Here is a 21,718-nt window from a genome sequence, read left to right on the forward strand (position 1 = left end):
CCACACAGACGCGGGGAGAATGTACAAACTCCACACAGTCGCCCGAGGCGGGAATCGAACCCGGGTCCCTGGTACTGTAAGGCAGCAGTGCTAACCACTGAGCCACCATGCCGCCCTTTATACAACATAGAAGGCACTCTCCCTTCGTAATGGCGAGTTGTTGATAGTTACAAATTAATCTTGTCTGTGAATTTCCCCTTCCTCACCACACACATTATCTCACACACTTAAAAACCGAATCATGACTTAAAAACACATTCATACGCTTACTCTCACACACAGTCTCATACACACATTTAAACGCACTCATTCAAACAGAGTTAGACTCATTCAAACACACAAACACATATCCACACAAACTCTCTCACGCAACCTCACACACTCATTCAAACACACTCATTCGGAATCAGACACATGCAGTCGCGCCCATACACACAAAAGATGGAACATCAGATGCGAAGGTAAAAGGTGAAAAGCTAATTTCATTTTACTTTTCAATATATGTCACAGTCTCTCCTACAAATAGAATTCAGGTACTTCAGCATCATTTCTAAGCCCTCCCATTAAACGGTTCTTAATGGAGCTGACCATGATGCATTTTTCTGAACAGGGATTGGCCCACATTTTTCCTCAAAAGACACAAGGAGCATCTCCCATATCTTATGGAAACGGTGTTGCAACCACCTTTTTTGTTTGCACTTTTTGTACAGAATATTTTTGTTCCCACCGAGAGGTGATTTGTGTAGGTTTCCTTTTCCAGTCACCTGTATCAATACTTGATGAGATTGCAATGAAGTTTTATCTTGTCGTCACGTTGATATCTCTTAAGTGTGAGATTTTATTTCGCAGTCCACTTGTGATGCTGTAAGATGTACAAGAGAAAATGTTCACTCGATACAATAATAGTTAGCCAGGATGGAATTGGGGGTGTGGGCGGGGGTGTATGTGTGTGTACATGTGTCAGACGGACTGTGTGTGTGTGATATCTACAATTTCCGGTTGCGTTATCAACCATAGGTTTACCAGAGGAGGAAGGTGCTTTTGGCTGATATTCTGTCGACACTAAATTCATCTTTTATAGAATCTCTGTTTTCGATGTGTTTTGGCTAAACTTATAGTAAGCGGGATATTTGTTGTTTTAACTGTCTGGGGGTTCTAGATTTTTGTAAGGAGAAAATACAATATCTCAAGATGCATAGTGAAACTCTACATTTTAGAGTGGAGAGGTTTTGAAAATGTGATTTTCCAGAATGCTGATTTTTTAAAAAGTGTGTATTATATGAGTGTGTTTCTGTGTGAACGTTAATATAGCTACAACCAATACGTGCGCAAATAGATATTTACCTGTCGATGTCTTTATTAATCCGGGAGTAATCGCCTGGATTCTAAGTAGTGGGCGATATCATTGCTGTCCTACTCTCGGTGCAAAGGGATTTTGAGCTGGAAACAGTTTGATTTCTGTACAGATGCTACTTGGCCTAGTTCCCGGCTCGTACTTAAAATAAAATCAATTATTTTATTTTGAAAAGACTCTTTCGATTCTAACGACTTCGAAGGTTGAATGAAGTTATTATTAAGAAGAAATACTTGACATTTCCTCTTACACAGTTTTGCAGAATGTGAAACGACAGTACGCAGTTGTTAGATTTAACTCGCGAGCTGTATCCATTTAAAAAGTTACAGCTCCGATAAAATAATAATAAAACATTCTCCCTTCCCAAGAGTTCTCCTTCTGCATGTGGATCAGATATTAATAAAACGGTGAGGGGGAAATTTGATGGCCATTGAAAATATTAAAATGATTTTAAATAGATTGGGACTGTTAGGGGCACTCACTTTACCTTCAGCACTAACGGTTGCCCAAGGCTGAGTGGAAGGGAGATGGCGGCGACGGCGAGAGACATTGTCCTGTCCTTTACTGAGATTTGTCTGCTCGCATGTGCGCCTTTAATCGGATCCGGGTTTACAAACTACCCATGCCGCCGTCTTTACAGAGATCCCAGGCACGGGTTCCTCGAGATACAGGCAGGGTCAGGGAATGGTCCGAGGAAGATTGGTTGCTTGGATTAATTCACAGAATTTTACCACCACGGACGGTGCAACCCTCCCTGCTAGAGATATCAGTAACAAGAGGAAATGGAATGAGGATGTTTGATTGAACCCAATCAATTTGATTGATTGTTAGTGAGCAACCTCGGGTGAATGGTTAGCCACGTTAGCCTTAATACTGAAACAAAATGGGAAACTGCTGGAAAAGCTCTGCAGGTCTGGCAGCATCAGTGGAGAGACAAACAGAGTCAACGTTTCGCGTCCAGTTACCCTTCCTCAGAACGTTTCAGCTTTAATACAGGTTTGCCCCAGTAAGAGGTACTTGAACATAGAGCAACTTGCCCGGGTGTTCAGGAAGTCTCAAAGTGATTTGAAATAATTGGATAACTCTGCAGTCGCAGACATTCCTGCAGCATGCAGCTGTGCACAACAAGATCCCAGAAACAACAGATGGACAACGAAGCCGGCCCTCTCTGTTGATGGATGGAGACCTTGCTGGTGGTCCGGTTTGGATAAAGGAGCACCGGCCATACGGAGCCGGTTTGTGTCCATCTCCCGCTGCACAAAATGTCTCCACAGAAAGGAAACAACGCCGAGGAGAGTTCCCGCCTTAATCAGCAATTATATTAAAACCAAAACTGTAAAGATTCAGAGAGAAGATCAGCATTAAATGTCAGTTAGTCACTAATAAATCCAGTCGGGAATTCAGGAGAAACATGTTTACCCAGAGTGTGGCGAGAATGTGGAACCCGCTCCTCTCGGCTGTAGTTGGGGCTGAATCGTGTAGAGGCATTTGACGGTGAGCGAGGCGGACACGTGAAGGAGAAAGAGCCACCGGAATATGTCGATGCGCTGGGGCTCGGAGAAGACTCAGCACAAACCAGTCAAACCTGATACCAACCCTTCATCCGATATCACGGACAAGGGATTTTCTTTTTAAAGTGTACACTATAGAAAGAAGGGGAAACTGAGGAGAAGGTCACAAGTTTTTATGAAACAATTTAAAAGGGCTACAGTTGGGAAACTGTCACACCGTGACTTGATTCGGTGAGCTCACAAGCAGGCGCTATATGAGGAAGGCTGGAGAGAGCAGGGGTAAATGGACCAATTCAGATCAAGGTGACATGAGATGCGGCCGTGTATATAGACGTCCACATTATATTGTGTACAGTATAACTAATACAACCGTTACAAAGTGAATATGTGTTAACTGCTATCTCATGTAAACGAGTAAAGATATCGAGCTGGTGGCTAAATGAATGAAGACTGCACAGTTCCTCTTACAGTCCGAAATTGTGTATTACTACACTGTCCAGGACTGCTCAATATGAACCTTTCTCATACATAGATCCTCACTCTACTTTGTAAATATGTAGACTTTATAAGATGCTGTGGCGATTTGACTGCCCGGGAACCTTCGAACCATCGGTTTCACGCGGGGCTGGAGTAACACTGGACATGGGCGGAGCTACAGTGATGTAAGAGGCTTTCGGACACCTCCCCATTGCTGCACGTCTCCATGCATCAGTATAAGAGTGGAGCAATCTGAAAAGGCAGCTAAGTTAATTTGTTAGACTTTATTAGATTTCTAGCTGATGTTGGCAGTCCCTCAGCTATTGAAACAAAAGTTATACATTTCAAATTCCAGCTTGCTGCAAATCTAATATGAAAAAGTTCAATGGACAACAATGGACACTCTGGATCTAGTTCATTGAGTTTTCTTTTTAAAAATCCACTCCTTTACTTAGTCCCGTTAAAGATTTTATCTATTCGAACACACTAAAGAACACAGTGTGACCTGTGAGGGAAGGATGAGGATTCTTGAAAGCCTCCAGAGGATTGCAATAGTGAGTTGAGCGCCCCATCGGGCAAACCCACACAGGCAATGCTATAGAAACTCAGCAGGTATGGCAGCATCTGTGGAGAGAGAAACAAGGGTTAATGTTTTGAGTCCTTAATATTCACGCTGAGCTGAAACATGAACTGTGCTTTCTCTTCACAGATGCTGAGTTTCTCACCATTATCTGTGTTTGTTTCAAGTTTGCAGCATCCAATTTTGCTTTCTTTTTAAGGTCATGTTATTTTGTTTTATGAATCAAGGTGTGTGTTTCTAAAATAGCCATTCGTTGTGAATGTTACTGACTTAATTTATTGCTCATCTTAATTGCCCAGAGGCCAGTTAATATTTCTGTAAGTCTCTAGTCCCATGTATGGTTGACCGGTAAGGGTGGCAGATTTCCTTTCCTAAAGGGCATAAGTGACCCAAATGGATCTTTATGATGATCTACAGTGGTTACACGGTCACCGTGCAGTTGCGTTTTAACCCCAGCTTTTTTTTTTAAAATGAATTTGAGTTTTATCCCTGCCCTGAGTGGAATTTGAACCCAGGAGATGAACTCTGGGCCATTAGTCAGGTGACAATTACCAGCATGTCACCGCCTCCCAGTTAGATAGCAGCATAGCATAAACGTTGTGAAATAGGTTTTTCCATAAGTATAAATTGAAAGGATTGCATTTATGTAGCGCTTATATTGACCCTCTGACCTTTGCAGCCATGGAGTAGTTTTGTAGTGTAATCAATGTTGCTATTCCTGAGAAAGGGCTTATGCCCAGAATCGCCGACTCTCCGGATGCTGCCTGACCGGCTGAGCTATTTCAGCACCACACTCTTCGACATTGTTGCAAAGGGTAACAATCAGATTGCAGCAGCAAGATCCCACAAAACGACAATGTGATCAAGATCAGATAATCATTTTTAGCGACGTTATAAATATTGGCTCAGGACCAGAGAGAAATTCTTGATTTATCTTTGGTCAAACAGGATTTCAGTTTCATTTCAAATCGTCCAGGCGGGACTTTCGACAGAGCAGCGCTCCTGCCGAACCTGCCTGGAGTATGGGCCCAAATCTCTGGAGGGCGGCTCGAACCATGACCCTGTGATACAACGGCGAGACTATTTTTCAAGGGCTGTAAATTGAGAAATGAGCTGACAGCTGAGAGAATTCGATATTCCGTCCCGCATCCAAGAAGTGACTTTAAAACATCAACAAATTGCATGTATATACAACCTTTACTGGAGTAAAACGTCGTTAGGCGCTTCACAGAAGCCGTATCAAACGAAACTTGACCTCGATCTGCAAAGGACTGTAGGATTGGTGGCTCGGAGGTGCGTTTAAAGGAGCGATATACAGGAAAAAGTTCTGGCCGGGAGGTGGAAAAGAAATTTCATGAGTTTAGGGCCGAGGGAGAAGGTAACGAAGCAATTTTAAGTTGGAGTTATTTTTCAGAGTCATTAGGGCCCAGAAACACATAGAACTCATAGAGTCAATGCAGAATAAGGATGTATGACCAATGTGAAAGAGTTACAAATATGTATCACTTGACTCTGATTTAATATCTCGTCAGATTTGGGTTATTAGATTGGATTCGTTTTCCTATAGCTCCTAATTATACATCCCTCTTATTGCAAAACTTATTTGAAGTCAACAACAATGTTGCATTTATGTGGTGTCTTTACTGTAGTAACGGCCTCTCGTCGCCACTGTTTCACAAATTGGGGCTGGTGCCAAATGCTTGCTTAGATAAAATGGAACGGGATGGTTGAGGGAGAGAATCCCCGAGTTAAATTCCCAGTCAGTTAAAGGCACCACCGCTAATGGTGCAATCGATGGACCAGGAATATGTAACTCCAGAATTGGGGAAGAGTAGGGCAGGTGTCGGTAAGTAGAATATCAGACTGATTTGAACCGAGTTCTGAAAGTTGCTGTTAGAGTTCAAGATGTGATTATTTTTGTTTAGAGCATTCGTTGCGGTGTCTTGGGTGAAACAGACTGTGATTGAATCATTATTTTCCGATGGTCTGTTATAACACTGACATAACTCCCACAGTGAGCAGGAGCAATCTCTGTGTGATGCTGCAGTCATTACATTGTTCTCAAATGGCATTGCTCAGGCCGATGAGTACAGGAGTTGGGATGTCATAGTGTGGTTGTGCAGGACGTTGGTGAAGCTGTGTTTGGAGTCCAGTTCTGGTCGTCCTGCTCTGGAAGGATATTATTAAATTGGAGATGGTGCAGATCTACCAGGATGTTATCAGGACTGAAGGGTTTGAGTTGTTAGGAGAGTTATAAGCTGGGACTTGTTTCCGGGAGTCAAGATTAGAGTGGTGCTGGAAAGGCACAGCAGGTCAGGCAGCATCCGAGGAGCAGGAAAATCGACGTTTCGGGCAGGCGCCCTTCATCAGAAATCAGCACCACTCAGATCTTGACTAATCTCCAGCACCTGCAGTCCTCACTTTCGCCTTGTTCCCGGGAGCATAGAAAGTTGAGGGGTGACGTGAAAGAGGTTTATAAAGTCACGAGAGGCGTAGATAAGATGATGAGCAAAGGTTTTCCCGAGGGTAGGGAGTTCAAAATTAGAAGGGCATAATGTTAAGATGAGAGGGGAAAGATTTAAAAGGTACCTGTGGGGCAACTTTTTCACGTGGAGGCTATTTCGTAATGCGGAATGGGCTAGAGGAAGTGGTAAATGTACGGACAGTTTCAACATTTAAAAGTCATTTGGACAGGTACCTGAATAGGAAAGGTTTAGAGGGACATGGGCCAAACGCAGTTTAGAAAACTCGATCATAATAGGCGAGTTGGACCGAAGGGTTTGTTTCCGTGCTGTATGACTCTAGGCTTTTTCAACCCCTTCGTATAACTCTGGAGTTAGGCGACCCATTAGAAAATTTGTGACATCCTGGAATTCTTCTTCCGATCTGAGACATCGGTATCAGTGCGGTTCCTGGCAGAGAGTGAATGCAGAGGGTGAGCAGAATGGACCAAGTGCTGAACTGGAATCGCGGCCCTGAAGTGGCCAGACTTCCGAGCTATCAAATCTCATCCAATCCTTTCGAGGTGTCCCCGCTGTCTGGAAATCTAGTTATCCAACATTGGGAAGCAGCGTGTCACAGACATTTGGGTCAGCGGGATTGCTGTGCATTCAGTGACTAACCCCATCTCACAGCCCTGTAGTTATACCCACACCCCACCGCCTCCGCGCTTCAGGAAGGCAGTTCGATGCCAACTTCGGCAAGGCATTTTATTCGTTCACCGGCGGGTGGATGTATCTGGTTAGATAAATAGTTATCAGGGAACATCTCTGGTCTGTACGCACCAGCCAACCTCACTTTCCCGTGGCTATCCACTTCAACTCCCCCTCCCACTCCCCCCATGAAATGTCCATTCTGGGCCTCCTGCACTGGCTTCACAAGGGCACCCGCAAATTGAAAGAGGAGCACCTCATCTTCCCCTTGGCAGCCTACAACTGCATGGCACGAACATTTAATTCACCAGTTTCCAAATCTCCTCTCCTGCCACCACCCCATCCCAGATCCAACCCTCCAACTCAGATCTACCCTCTTGACCTGTCCTCCCCATCCATCCTCCTTTCCCACTTATCCGTTCCATCCTCCCCACCGAGCTATCACCATCAAATCCACCTTCGCCCACCTATCGCCTACCTTTCCCCTAGCCCCATCTCCCCACTTCCCCCTATATATATCTCTTAACCCCCTTCCGGGGCCCCTGTCCTGAAGAAGGTTCCTGCCCTAAACGTCGACTCTCTTGTTCCTCGGATGCTACCTGACCTGCGCCACCCTTTATCAACGCCTTATTTCCACCTCTAAATGCCAATAGGACAGTTAGGAGTCAGCCTCCTGGCTGTGTCCTGAAGTCACCTGTAGGCCACGTAAGGATGGCGATTTCAGAGAAATATAGAGAACTGGGGCAAGAGCAGACCATTCGGCCCTCGAGCCTGCCCCGCCATTTAGGATGATCATGTCTGATCGTCCAACTCCTGATCCCACTTTTTCGCCACACCCTTTGATCCCTTTAGTAATAAAATCATAGCTAACTCCTTCTTGAATGCATTCAATGTTTTGGCCTCAACCATTTTCTATGGCAGAGAATTCCACAAGCTTCCCCATTCTCTGGGTGAAGATATTTCCCTAACCTCAATCCTAAATGCCTACTCTGTATCTTTAGACTGTCATTCCTAGTTCTGATCATTGAGAACATTCTTCCCATGTTTACTCTATTTACTCTTGTTAGAATTGTATGGGTTTCTATGAAATCCCACCTCATTCTTCTAAACGCCAGTGAATGTGGACCTAACCGATCCAGTCTCTCTTCACACCACAACCCTGCCACCCCAGGAATCAGTCCGTTGTACACCTTGCATGAGCAGAACCATTAAAAATCGCGGAAGCTGTAAATCAGAGATTAAAAATAGAAATTTCAGGAAAAACTCAGCAAGTCTGGCAGTAAATGCGGAGGGAAATCAGAGTGATCCGATCAGAAACGTTAACTCTGATTTCTCTTCACAGATGTTGCCAGGCCTACTGAGCTTTTCCAGCAATTTCTATTCTGACCAGAACCATTCCCCTCCCTAAAGGACATTACAAAACCCAGTGAGTTTTTACGCAGCCGACAATCGTTCCTTGGTCGCTGTGCAGTTGGCTTTTAATTCCAGCTATTTTGTTGGATTCAAATAATTACCATTTGCCATGGCGGGGTTCGAACACCGGTCTCCAGGACATGACGCTGAGCTTCCGAATCATTAGCCCGGTGACATTACTTCAATATCACTACAGTTAATGCCAGCCTAGGTTGAAATGCCCGCATCCCAGGAACCAAACAAAACAAATCAGCTCATGTGAAACAAGGACCATTTTTGCTGTTCCGATTTATTCTCATGTTGTCACTGTCTGAGGTGCCACCTTTCTGGCGAGATGTAAATGGGGACTTCCTCTTCTACCTTCTCCCTGGGAGCAAAGATATCCCAGAGCACTATTTTGAAAAAAAGAAAGAGCATGAAGTCTTTTAGCAGGGATGCCTTCATAAACTTCCCAGCCACCGTGTCTGGTTCTTGTGCTCATATTGCTGTTTGTGGGATCTTACTGTGCGCATTCTGGCCGATGCGTTTCGCGCATTGCAACAGTGACCACACCAGAGTTCCTCTGTCTCTTTGGGTTCTATCCCCACCTATCGTTTACTGCCCTAACTCTGTATTCTGTATATGAACCGACATTTCCCCAGCTACCTTCAGCTCTGAGGAAGGGTCACTCGACGTTAATTCGGATTTCTCTCCTCAGATGCTGCCAGACCTGCTGAGCTTTCCAGCGATTTCTGTTTTTGCCTCCAAACTACTTCCTTGACTGCAAAGCTCTGTCCTGAGGTTGGGAAAGCGGCTACATGAATGCAAATCTTGTATTTTCTTTCTCATCCGCCCTCCCTGGTATAGCAGACTCAAGAACAGTTTTTACATATTTTGAAACAGTCTCTACTTCTGGAATCTCATCCACAAAAATGAAGAGAAACACACAATCCTGTTAAAGGGAACATTTTGGGTGTCGGTTGTGTTTTCAGTCGGATTCAATCGGGTGTAGCTGGAGAGCGCAAGTTCCTTCTAATGAAAAGCGCATCTATGGACAGATTCTACGAATAGGTTCAGGAACAAATCACTACAGATGTTGGAATCTGTACTGAAAACTAAAATCACAGCAAATCTTGTAGCAATCTGTCAGGTGTATTGATAGAGGCGAGTGTGTGTCTGGCTGCTGTGACAGCGCAGAACTGGAGATGATCTTCCGATTCTCCCATTTCCTCACTGAGATCTACTAACTCCACCGCAGAAACTCACCCGAACGAAGGCAACTTCATTCCCAAACTATCCATATCTACAAAACCGTGTTCTTGTCCCAGTTATTACTCCATTCCGCTCCACCCCCTCCCGCGCCAAAGACCGTTAGCAGCTGATTTATATCATTTCACGCCGGTGGGATCTTGCTGTGCGAAAATTGGCTCTCGTGTTTACCGGCAGGACAATAGCGATTACATCCGAATTGGGAGCAAGAGTGGGTCATTCGGCCCTTCCAGCCTGCTCTGTTATTCAATGAGACGACGCTTCAAACTGGTTCGTTGACCAGTGGGGGAGGGGGCGGAACGTCCGCTTTGGGCGCTTGCTGAATGCAACGGGTTGTTGTTTTCTTTATAAGGAAACATTAGGTCAAGGACAGTTTTGCGATACTCAAATCAAGTGGGAACAAACTGATTTGTTTTTCTTCTCTTTCAGATTCTCAAGGCCGGGAGGAGAGATGCACCGTTTGTCTGTGAATCTCGACAGGTAGGTTTGGGTGAATGTTTTTTCTCTACTCGTGTATAATAAGAGTATCTAAAGAGAGCCTACTCCCTGTACCGTGAGTGAATAAAGGTGTCTGTAATTGTTCTTTCTCAGAACCTGTGTCGTTTGAGCTCTCTCACAAACTGCCTCAGACCCCTTCACTTTGAAGGTGTGCCCGTGCTGACTCTTCTGGCCGATCAGCCTGTTAGAAACACAAAGGGAAAGAGATTTGAAGGACAAAGCTATTGGTCCATGATGAAGCAGAGACTAGAATGATGTGCAAGTACCGGTGTTAGACTGGGTTGGACAAAGTTAAAAATGACACAACACCAGGTTATAGTCCGATAGGTTTATTTTGTATTTCCAAATAAATCTGTTGGACTATAACCTGGTGTTGTGTGATTTTTAACCTAGAACGGATCAGACAGCATTCTCATTGAGCCCTCACTGGCACAAGAGGCCGAATGGCCTGAGCTGTTTCACTCAATGATTCTGTATAACCGAGGGGGCTATTGACCATTGGAATAATTAACCCAATCGCCTGAATAGAGAACAGAAATCTCCACAGACAGACGGTGGTGAGATATGTCAGGGTCTAATTAAAATGGAGAACGAATGTTTTCTTTGGGAAGGTGTTGAGACAAGACATTGTCCGCGTCTGCATCTTGTAACACATCCGAGTTTGTAGTTATCTTTTCTTTCGCCCTAAATGGGATCCTCAGATGCCAGACCTACCGAGGTTTTCCAGCAATCTTTGCTTTTCTTTCTGATTTCCAGCATCCACAATTCTTTCGGGTTTTTGAGGTATTAGATATCTCTGGAGCAGGAGGGACTTGAACCCAATTCTTCTGGCTCAGCGGTAAGGACACTACCTCTGCTCAACAAAAAGGCCTTTAATCCAATACTGATACAAACCCGCTTTCCCGCGTTATTTTCTTGCTATTGTGGTATTCGAACTTCTCTCTGACTATTACAAAGAACAAAGAAAATACACCACAGGCCCTCCAAGCCTGCGCCGACACATTTTGCCCTTTCATAATAAAACTGGTTTCACTTACAGGATCCGTATCCCTCTGTTCCCTTCGCATTCATGTATTTGTCCGGGTGCTTATTGAATATTAATCCAGACCTCCCCTGGACCATTCTGCAGTCATACTACTAATGCAATGAGTTTATAAATTCTTATATCTAAACTTACGGTGATTATCCCAATCATACACTTGGCTTGTGGCTATACAGACTTGATGAACTGTTTTACACATTGAGAGGCTGGGTGTGCACGTTCCTACGTATACTTGAGCACTTCGCACTCTTTGGCGCTAATTCAAATGGAAGGTTGTGACATGGACATAAATATGACAACAGCTATACACATTGCAATGCAAGCATGCAACCGGAAGTCTTCTATAATCTAACAGCACCAGTAGGTGTATTGTGACAGAAATGCCTTAGATCTTCCCCTACTATGCCTTTGCAGTGACTGCCCCAAATTTCAGCGTGTCCCTCAGCAGATAGTCCTGCCATTGTATGTATCTGTAAAAACATTGGGTGTACACATGTTGGCGTGCGTCATTACGTACGTCAAAAGTCATTGGTGTCTACAAACAGACGTATTTGAGTAGGTAACCTCAATTTGACACAAATCCTTTCTCCTTTAGCGCTGATACTTTGGAAATAATTACTTTATGTTCGTTTTAAAGTGTGAAACCCAGAAGAATAATAAATGAAATTGGATCAGGAGTAGGTCACACGGCCCTTAGAGCGTGCGCCATTATTCAATAAAATAATAACTTTCACCTCAACCCGAGATCAACCCATAGCTCCAACTGTAATCTCGACATCAAGTGGGACGACACGGTGATTCATCTAGGGACTCGGGTTCGATTCTAGCCTTGGGCCACTGTCTGTGTGGAGTTTACACATTCTCCCCGTGTCTGCGTGGGTTTCCTCTGGGTGCTCAGGTTTCCTCCCGCAGTTCAAAGGTGTGCAGGTCAGGTGGATTGGCTATGGGAAATGCAGGGTTAAAGGGATAGGGTGGGTTTGGGTTGGATGTTCTTCAAAGGGTCAGTGTGGCCTCGATAGGCCAAAGGGCCTGCCTCCCTGTCCAAGATCTAGTCGCCAAGATTAGCGCGCGAAAGGAAGCAGAGTTGGATAAAAAGTGGAACTTGTGTGGGAGGTGTAGTTGTGGCTTTTCCTTCAGATACCTGTAGGTTCGAAGCTGAGGACGGTGGTAGGTAATGAGTACTCCAGCCTTGGGAAGGAATGAGGAGGGTGGGAAATGGAGTGTGGGTTTCCATCTCTGGGAAAATGCAGAGGAGGTAGACAGATAGAAGTGAGCGAGACACCTCTGTGGGTTTCCTGTTCCGGGCTTAATGCGGAAATAAAACAAAGAAAACAAAAAAAAACACGGGAATTACTGGAGAAACTCAGCAGGTCTGGCAACATCTATGGAAAGAGAAACTGAATGTTTCCAGGCTCGTTCTGAAGAAGGGTCACTGAACGTTAACTCTGTTTCTCTCCACAGATACTACCAGACCCGCTGAGTTTCTCCAGCAATTTCTGTTTTTATGCCCTGCTGATCGCTTTAGTTTATTCGCCTACCTGACTACTATTCTGTCCATCTCACGTCGCAATTTTTCCTTCGCTGATCTAAGAGAGAGGTCTTGGCGTGATATCGAGAGTAAGATTTTCCATCCCACAGACACCACCTCCACCCATCACCCCCGCCACCCCGCCTCAACTCCCAACCCCAAACAGTTATTTACCAGAGTAGGCACAAGCCAGAAGCGAGTTCAAACTGAATTTAAAATAACCCAAGCTGACGAGCCTAGAATTCCGGATGGTTTTAATTAAAACCATTAGAGTTAGATAAATTCGTTTTCTTCTGCTAAATGAAAGGCCAGGAAGGTGAGGAAATACGGAGCAGAGGTCCCCCAGCACGAGAGACATTAAACTATGACAGTTTAGAGAGATATTAAAGGAAGAAGTTGTGTTTTGACTCTTTAACCATCCGCAGAATAAGAACTTTATTCTGGGGCTGTTACTCAATGGCAGAATGAAAGTGTAAAAGACGCTTTGTCCTTCTTTAACTGTGCGATGCCTTTTCGATGTTGAAAGCCTTCAAAATGCCGAGGTCCCAATCTCGCTTCAAACCGTCTATAAATATCGATTGGCGGATGAATGTAGCTTTGATATCAGGACAGTGAAAACTCTTATAGCAGGGCGTAGCTGAGATTGCATTATAAGATGAATAGTTCTCAAAGTTATCTAAATAAAATTATCTCTGTTCACATCGGCGCAGTATGTTTCTTTCTATCTCATTGCACCCTCTATCTCTATCAGATATAAGGTTAACTGTCTCGTTCTCTGCACGTTTATCTTTTTTTTCCAACGTTTCAGTTTTCAATCTTTCAGTATTGGTTCTATATTTGTTTTTAGTTATAACTCTGTATTTTTCTATCATTTCGCTTTTCTTTCCCTGTGTATATTCCACTTCACCCGAGCTGTACTATCATATCTATCTATCTATCTATCTATCTAACTATCTATCCATATACATTTATTTGTCTGTCTATACATGTATCCCTTTGTCTGTCTGTCTATACACCTATCTATTTGTCTATTATTCAATCTGCCTATGTATTCAGCTAACTCCCTCTATGCCTCCCCTACTCTGTATGTGGTTCTCCATTCTCTCTGGAATTGCTGGTTTTCACTAGATGTGCCTTTGGCAGGTTTCTCCCAACTTGTGTATTAATCAGTAAATCTAGCTTTCACATTGCTTATATATGTAAATCTTCCAATGTAGTTAAGATTTGGTGGGGAAATACTTTTTTAAAAAAATATTGTCTGCATGGTTCCTTTCCGTTGTACTCGAGATATAATCTTATAACAAGAGAAATCGATCCATACAAATCAATTTCCTTTGGATATTGTTATATTTTGAGGTTAATTGAAGTATTGGTTTGTGGCGTTTAGAGAGAGGTTCGTGATAAATATAGAGGGATAGGTGATGAATATAGAGGGATTGGTGATAACTCGATGGGCCGAGGTATTCGGACTGATTCGAAAACAGCACAACAATAAATAAACGGACAGTTAGGTCTCTCTCCTGGCTTCCAACAAAATATAGAAAGCTAATCCTCCCTCCCTAATTTTCATACTTTTAAAACCCACGCCTGGCGTTAAATAATTAATCATAACTTCTTTATCTACCTATCTCTCTCCTACTCTTTCCAATCTTGTTAGTGTGCCCACAATGGGCTCAGTACTCTTCCCCTCAATGAAAAGAAAAATCATTTCCAAAAATTGCCATATCAGCTCAGCTGTCCAGTACCATCAAGCTGTAACTTTGCAAGGATAGACCAAAGATTGAAATGCCCACTAGGTAGGTGACAGGAAGCTGATCAAGCAGCGCCGTATGATTATGGTAAAGAAAATAAAATGTATATTTGGTAATAAGAGGACGATTTGTTCCTCGTGAGGCTTTTAAAATGTGATTATGTGCAATTAAGGAAAATAGGAAAGAGGGCGACAGAATAGAATATATAATAGTGCAGACGTTAGTACTACGTTCTAATGAATAGAACGATAATTGTTTATAGCCAGTATATCCTATAATTCGTAGATCAGCATACACAGAAATGTCCATCTGTATTGTTAATCATCTTTATATATATATAGAATATTGCGTGCGGTCTTTATGTAACATATGGAAAATAGTAGATGTCTAGGTAGGAGGGAAGATAAATGCATAGCATACTGCTCTTTTTAAAACGTTGAACCTATGGTAAATTCTATATTGTAACCATTTTATGTAAAGAGGGAATACAGCATATGAACAAGATTTGGCTATCTCATGTAAGCTGCAGAGAGGAGGGATAGGAAGACCACTTTCAATCGCCTTCTTTTTGGTCTTTGCTGAATCGGATATTTGTGGATTGGCTGCCAATTTTGTACTGAGTATTTCTGTGTCCTGTGCAATATACGATACACGCAGAGGAGGTCTCTATGCCGAGTGATTCCACTGTTACTGCTGTGAGGGCTAGGCAGCAATGAGATTTGGTGTATTCACAGGCCATGTGTGTGGATTGTCTTTCTGTAAGAAATAATATCTAATGTTATATTTAACGCCGACTTTGGCTGCGTCACGTTTAGGATACATGGATTTTGAATGCCTGAAAGGCGGGGAAGCGTGTGGGATAGGCGTAAAGTAAGTTTAGAAGTAAGCTGTTTGCAATGGCGTGAATGTTGGTTCTAAAAGAAGGTACACTTGCCAGCTTGACGGAAATTGCAGCAATTATGCCGTTGTTTTTAAACCCAAATCATTTTGTTTTGTCTATGACGATGGTGTTGCATTAACAGCACACCTTGTATACGCCCAGTTATGTACAGGCAGGTGTGATCTGCAAAATAAAATCACAATAGTACAGAGACACGCCATCATAATATTCTTCAGAATCACTATACATAAATGGAAGTTCATGACGCATCCGCATACATAGACAGAATCCTGACACAGAAAGAGAGAGACAGAAGACACAGGACACAAGACACCAGTAGGACGGGTGATTTGAACTTGACTAATAAACAACAACCGACATGAACCATATGGACACCAACCGTCACACACCAACACTTCCACACAGGATCACACCTTTGCATTCGTATTCGCTGCATTTCTCGCATAGAATCACTCAGTATCTCTCTCCCAAACGTTTCCCCACCCCAAACACACAAATGAAAAATATATTATCCAGTCATCAATATGATTTCCGCCTCTGTCCCTCTCTCACACTACAGGATTTGTGCCCTGCACCTGTTTTCTGAATATATATTAATCGATAGTCAAAGACAGCACTAAAGAGATATAAGATGGAAAATAAGGCACCATCCCTCTGAAGTGAAAAAATCACTTTAATGGCACTTTTAGCTTGAAAATTGAGAGATCATTGCAAACGAAAAACTTACATGTTTCTTAAAAACTGAAATTGCACGAAATCCAAAGCTAATGAGAAGAAGAATAGATAGAATCACGTGGCCATATTTCAGGTCCTTTTTTTCAGTTTTAATTTTGTTTTACTACTGTCTCTGTTTCTAATTTATATTGGATTTTTTTTTATCCACGCATGTGATTTATGTTAATGGAAGCCACACTTGCTTTGAAAATGGTAAGAACAGTTGGATATTAGAAAATGTTTAAATACTCCAGTCTGTGGGGAAGAGACTCTGACAGTTTTCACACTGCATTATTAAATGTCCACTCAATGCCTACTGCTGTGTGTATGGCCACTGCAAAGCAATTGGATGGGATAATTAAAACAAAACATGGATAAATGGCTCCAGAGCTACCTACTAGATTCTCTACTCAAATTACTAAATATTCTGAAATCACAGGCCCAGTAACACCTGTGAAAACAGGGTAGGTTAATCTTTCTCTCTATCTCCCTCTACTTTTCCTCTCAGTCTTTATTTTCCTGTTTGGAAATATACAGCTGTAAGTTCACATTTAAACCAATTTTACATCAATGCACACCATCTCAACCGACTGTTCACTAAATTTGTCCGTTCCAACCAATCTTCCACCTGCTTCTATCTGGTACACTTACCCGTACATGTATTTGAAAGTATACTTTCTGGTACATCTTTTCCCCAGAGCTCAGGCCCCCCCACTGAGTGAAGAACCCCAATGACATATTTTACGGCACCACATTTTACAAAAAGGGACTCCCCAACGCCAGCACTAGACAGCTACTGACACAAGTTAGATTTAAGAATATAGAGTTTATGGTTCGTGTAAACTATTGTAGAGTATCAGTAGCAGAGGGCAGCCAGACATCACTGATACAGCCCGCTGATACATTTCAACATGAACATCTCTGCAGATGAATAGGTTATCCGGTTAAAAGGGAGCTTCCGACTCCCACTTACGATATGTTTATATTTGGATCTCAAATTCCACGGGACAAAATGCCAGAGTTCCGTCTGTGGGTACATGCTTGTCATTTAGGAAAGTTGAAATTACGTAAATAGCGGAAAACAAAACAGTAGCAGCCTTCGATTATCGCATTTAAGGCTGTGATTGGGATATTTGTGCAAGATCTAAGTGTGTACTGGGCTACGGTGATCCCAATAGCAGGTAATCATTCTGCATAAACCCTAAAGCTGGCACGAAGGTGAACTTGACATACATTGCAACCTAAAAAAACATCGGAAGCGGTTTATTTATAAAGCTGGCCTCTTAACTGTCCGAAATTCACTAGTGGGAAGTTACGTAACAATTATTTCCTTGTATCGTTCGAACTAAAGGCTACAAACAGGGGGATCTCTTCTGCTGTAGTCAGGACATCGTTAAAATGCAATATAAAAATATATTATATTGTGATAGAAGTGACATATATAGACAGCTATAAATGGAAAGATGGAGAGAGAGATCCAACAGCTTAAATTCAACAAATGATTGAGACGAGGGTATAAAACATTACATTATCGTAGATGAATGTTTCCGCCGCTCATATAAACCAATAGTGATCTAACAGTTTAAATACACCCAGAACTGCTTTTAAATTGTTTCGAAAATGATAGACAGACAGACAGATAGAAGTGTAGATAGTTAGATAGGTCGTTGAGGTTGTGCTTTGAGGTTTGGAAGAAAGGCCACCTATCAGGTTTATAATTTCACCCAGACTGCGCCACCCTTTGGCTCTTCCATTTTCATCTCTTGCCTAACCAGAAACTTACCTTCTGTCTAGCGATATAGAGCAGCCTCTTCACTGATCTATCCGCCATTCTGTGTGCCCAGCATCGAACTATAACTCCCTTTATCCGCCCATGAATACCCTTAAACATCCAGCTACGATTCCACCATTCTCTCTGTCCATCAATCCATTTATCCAAATGAGTTTTATTTTTTGTCGATGCTTTCCTTGAAACATGAACTAAGATAACAGGTTAGTCTAAACTTTTGAAAATTTTATATGTTAACTATCCAAAACCCGTGATTCGGGGGAAAGACTTTTTTAAGTATCAAAGACCATCCCCTGCCCTTCTTGTGTTCACATTTTCAAATCTATCCTTGGGTGATCTTGCCCCCTTTAAAAAATGATCCCGCCTTTATCTTCCTCTCCTTACTTTCTCCTTTGCCTTGATATTTTGATGGTAGGTTAATGTTCTTTTGCCCTGCTTTTATTTTTCGCTGATACCAAAACAGGATTTTGGGAATTATGTAACTGAATGGTCTGTGGGTATAGTTGTTGTAGCGCGTTGTAGCTTGTTCAGAGTTGGGCTTATTCTGGTATTTACATGGCCGACACCCCACTGAAATTCTCAAAAATATTTTTGTGTACACTCAGGTCGAATTATTTCATAATTATGCAGTACATTTCTGGGAATTCAGGGAGTTTCATTACTGCAAAAAAAAAACTAACAAAGGCGCGAATTTGTTACTGGAGACAGAACAATAAAAGACTGCAGAAAATGTGATTCTGTTAATCTTTGCAAAGCCAAAGGTTCAATTTCTGCTCTCACTCCTTCAGTAGTGTCCACTCTCGTTTGGTTGAAATTCATTGCTTTGATCTCATCGTGACTCCATCCTTCAGATTAGTTTTGAGGGGGAAACCATCCAATGCGCATTGACTCATAAATAGTCGTCCCTGAATCTACTGCCTGTGGCTGGGAATTTCCCCAAATTGTACATTCTTGGGAAAAGTTGGGTGGGTGTAGAGCGAAGTCAGTAAGGGAGGTCTGGAGATGGGAGGGGAACGCGGGAAGGGAGATAGACAAATGGAATGAGAGTATAATTCTGGAACATAATACTGATAAAGAACTGCATCAATGACACCGCTGTCGCTATGTTGCTGAATACTGTACTTAGTGAGAACAGCTCCGTTAAATTTATTGGCGATCTTTTCAAAAATCATAGATTGTATAACAGAACTGGCACCGTGTTTTATTTGGAAGTGTTTTACAATGCGACCCAAGTGATTCTAAATACAGAATTAAATCCGCTCTCACCCGGGTTTCATTTCACACCATCATCTCAGTGATAATGTCATTAACCTGGATTTTTCCCCACGTTAAAATGATGGGAATGGAGGATTGTTGCTAGGAGCTGGATACCGGGAGTTGGTGGAATTAGTTCTTTATGTCCTTATGGTTAAATACACGGTTCTAATGTATTGTGTAGAAACGATCGTGTGGAAATTCGCGTTTTGTCTGGTAAACGGGGTTTCGATCGCAAAATTCAATCGGGAAAAGGGGGAGGGGGTGAAATAAGGAGAGATCTAACACCGGAGGATTGGAGGGGCGAGAGAAGGCAGCTTGTAGGCCTGGACGAGCCGGGAGATTTCAAATGAATCGCACAGTTCGTCGCAAATTCATCGCCTGGCAAGGGATAAAGGGAGGAAGGAGCGGGCCCCGAGGAACTGGACCCGTTGGGCAATGGTTACAACAAAATATTTATTCCCGTTCGCAGCGATACAGGTTCGAGAAAGGCGGCCTATCTGCTCAGCAGCACCCAACCTCCCAGTGCTGAGAGAGACCGACATTGAAATGTTAGGTCTGTAGCAAAGTACCCGGGGCTGATGTGATATTGATGGGCACATCTCTCTATCTCTAATACTTAATCTGCCAGCTCTGTCTGTGAAAGGTGCGTCGATGTGAATTCTGTCTGCTGGGTTGCATTGTGAACCAGGCTTGTATTTAACACTAATATATGCCCTCTTTAAATAAATCCTTCATTCAAACATCACATGCATAATCAGTACAATCAAAGATATGTCACTTAAAACATACAAAAGGGCGTTACTGGTACAAAATGCAAAATCTATATTTGATATAAAGTCCTCAATTAGACCATATTCACTGAAATTAACTGTATCAAATATTTCTTTCTCTCTCTTTTTGCTTGTCGTTGCCAGTCTTACCCCAGGAATGTTGTGCTGTGTCTATGTCCTTCCGGTTAATTCATACATTTCCTTTCACGTCCATTCATTTCATTGACCAGAATTCCCTCAAACACACACCCGTTCTAATCCATTCACTGGGATTAATATGCAATCATCAAATAACTAAACTGTCCTGGGCACATCCACTGAACACGGTTTCATTAAACGTTGTCCTTAACAGCTGTTAAAAATTAAGACGTCGAATTTCTAATTCCCACCTTCTCTTCCAATAAACCGCAATCTCTGATTTGTTTAAAGTTTACACGGACAACTTTGATATCAAACATTTTTTTTGGAAAGAATTGTGTCTGGGTGAGTGTGGCAATTTGATGTTATGCTGGGCTAGGATTGTTTCCTGTTTCTTAACACCCCATGGTTTATACATTACTGCAGTTTATATGTGGGTGTGTGGTATTAACTGTAGTTACATAAATATGCAATTTCGTGGAGTTGGCATGTACAGTATAAAAGACTTTTCGTCAGTAACGAGGACCGAGACAGATATATCGTTGTCGTGTTATAAAGTCACAGAAACGGAAATAAAGATAAAATAATGCATTTATATATCACCTGCTTTGTAAGGCCAAGAAAGACTGTAACGACATATATACCAGAGAAGGAAGAGTGTTGTATTTTATACAATAGAAACTCTGTCAGCACAGTGTAGTGTGGGTTTAAGTATTGAAATAATGCATTGACTGGAATAAAATGTAAAACGTGCAGCACATCGCAAACTTCCTAAACACAAGACAGAATCAGACATATCACTGTCGCTGCTTGGGATATATCACTCAAATTCTCTATATATTCCACATGTACATAGGAAATATGAATTTATTACAGGAGCATTTTTATACGTATATCGGGAGGGGGGGGGGGGGGGGGGATACTGGAGAGAGAGAAGACAAAGATCTGTCCCGTGACTGTATGAGGAAAGAGATGGACATGAGTCTGAACGTGGTTGCTATATTTACAGTTATTATGTATCTAGGAATAGTGACAGAGATATAGATGCCGTTAGATAAAATATTTGATTATATTCCGCAGGTAGGTCCAGACTAGGGGAATCAGATGCTTTAAGTTTCAAAATCAGCTGTAGACTGAAGGAGGTCCGGAGAATGTAGTGTTGTACCCTGTATATAATATATACACTGGACATCCTCTCCCTCCCCGGGGCACTTAGGTCAGACTCAGGAAACACAGTCCATGCTAACATTTCAGTCCTTTTACTGTGGTGGTTATTTTTTATTCTTTCCAGTTCATCTTATCGCACTGTTTTTTATTTATATAAACCCACATAAGAGAGGCCAAATGTTGGATGTATAAAACAAAGCAAGAGTGTCTTTTAAAATCTAGAAATCGATGTATAGGCTTGGAGTGGATATTAATGGAGATCTGTACCTTCAATATTTGGCCTCTCTCTAGCAGGCTGAGGTGAGGGCAATGGGGGACATTTCGGAGTGTTTCCGGTTTCAGAATGTCAGATATTCCACTCTAGGTAACTACAAAGCGATCCAGGCACAATTCCGACTCTGACAAGCTGTCGTGAATTACTATAGTTT

General features: G+C 42.5%; 2 long non-coding RNA genes across 8 annotated transcripts in view; one reads left to right on the forward strand and one right to left on the reverse strand.

The window, feature by feature from the left end:
- LOC122565455 overlaps positions 1-21,718 on the forward strand; it is a 139,926-nt gene that overhangs the window by 3,369 nt on the left and 114,839 nt on the right. For 4 of the 7 annotated variants that reach the window (XR_006316177.1, XR_006316176.1, XR_006316175.1 and 1 more), the window contains exon 2: positions 10,165-10,215. This is a non-coding gene — a long non-coding RNA (uncharacterized LOC122565455). Of the gene's footprint in view, positions 1-3,808; positions 3,897-5,105; positions 5,216-5,237; positions 5,301-10,164; positions 10,216-21,718 lie in introns of those variants that run through there. The other 3 variants (XR_006316178.1, XR_006316181.1, XR_006316182.1) reach the window with 3 other exon arrangements.
- Positions 518-3,300, reverse strand: LOC122565456. The gene is made up of 3 exons (XR_006316183.1): positions 2,774-3,300; positions 1,345-1,495; positions 518-862 (listed from the first exon to the last, which is right to left on the reverse strand). It is a non-coding gene; the product is annotated as an uncharacterized LOC122565456 (long non-coding RNA).

This window comes from Chiloscyllium plagiosum, chromosome 31, assembly GCF_004010195.1.
Source record: "Chiloscyllium plagiosum isolate BGI_BamShark_2017 chromosome 31, ASM401019v2, whole genome shotgun sequence".
NCBI lineage: Eukaryota > Metazoa > Chordata > Chondrichthyes > Orectolobiformes > Hemiscylliidae > Chiloscyllium > Chiloscyllium plagiosum.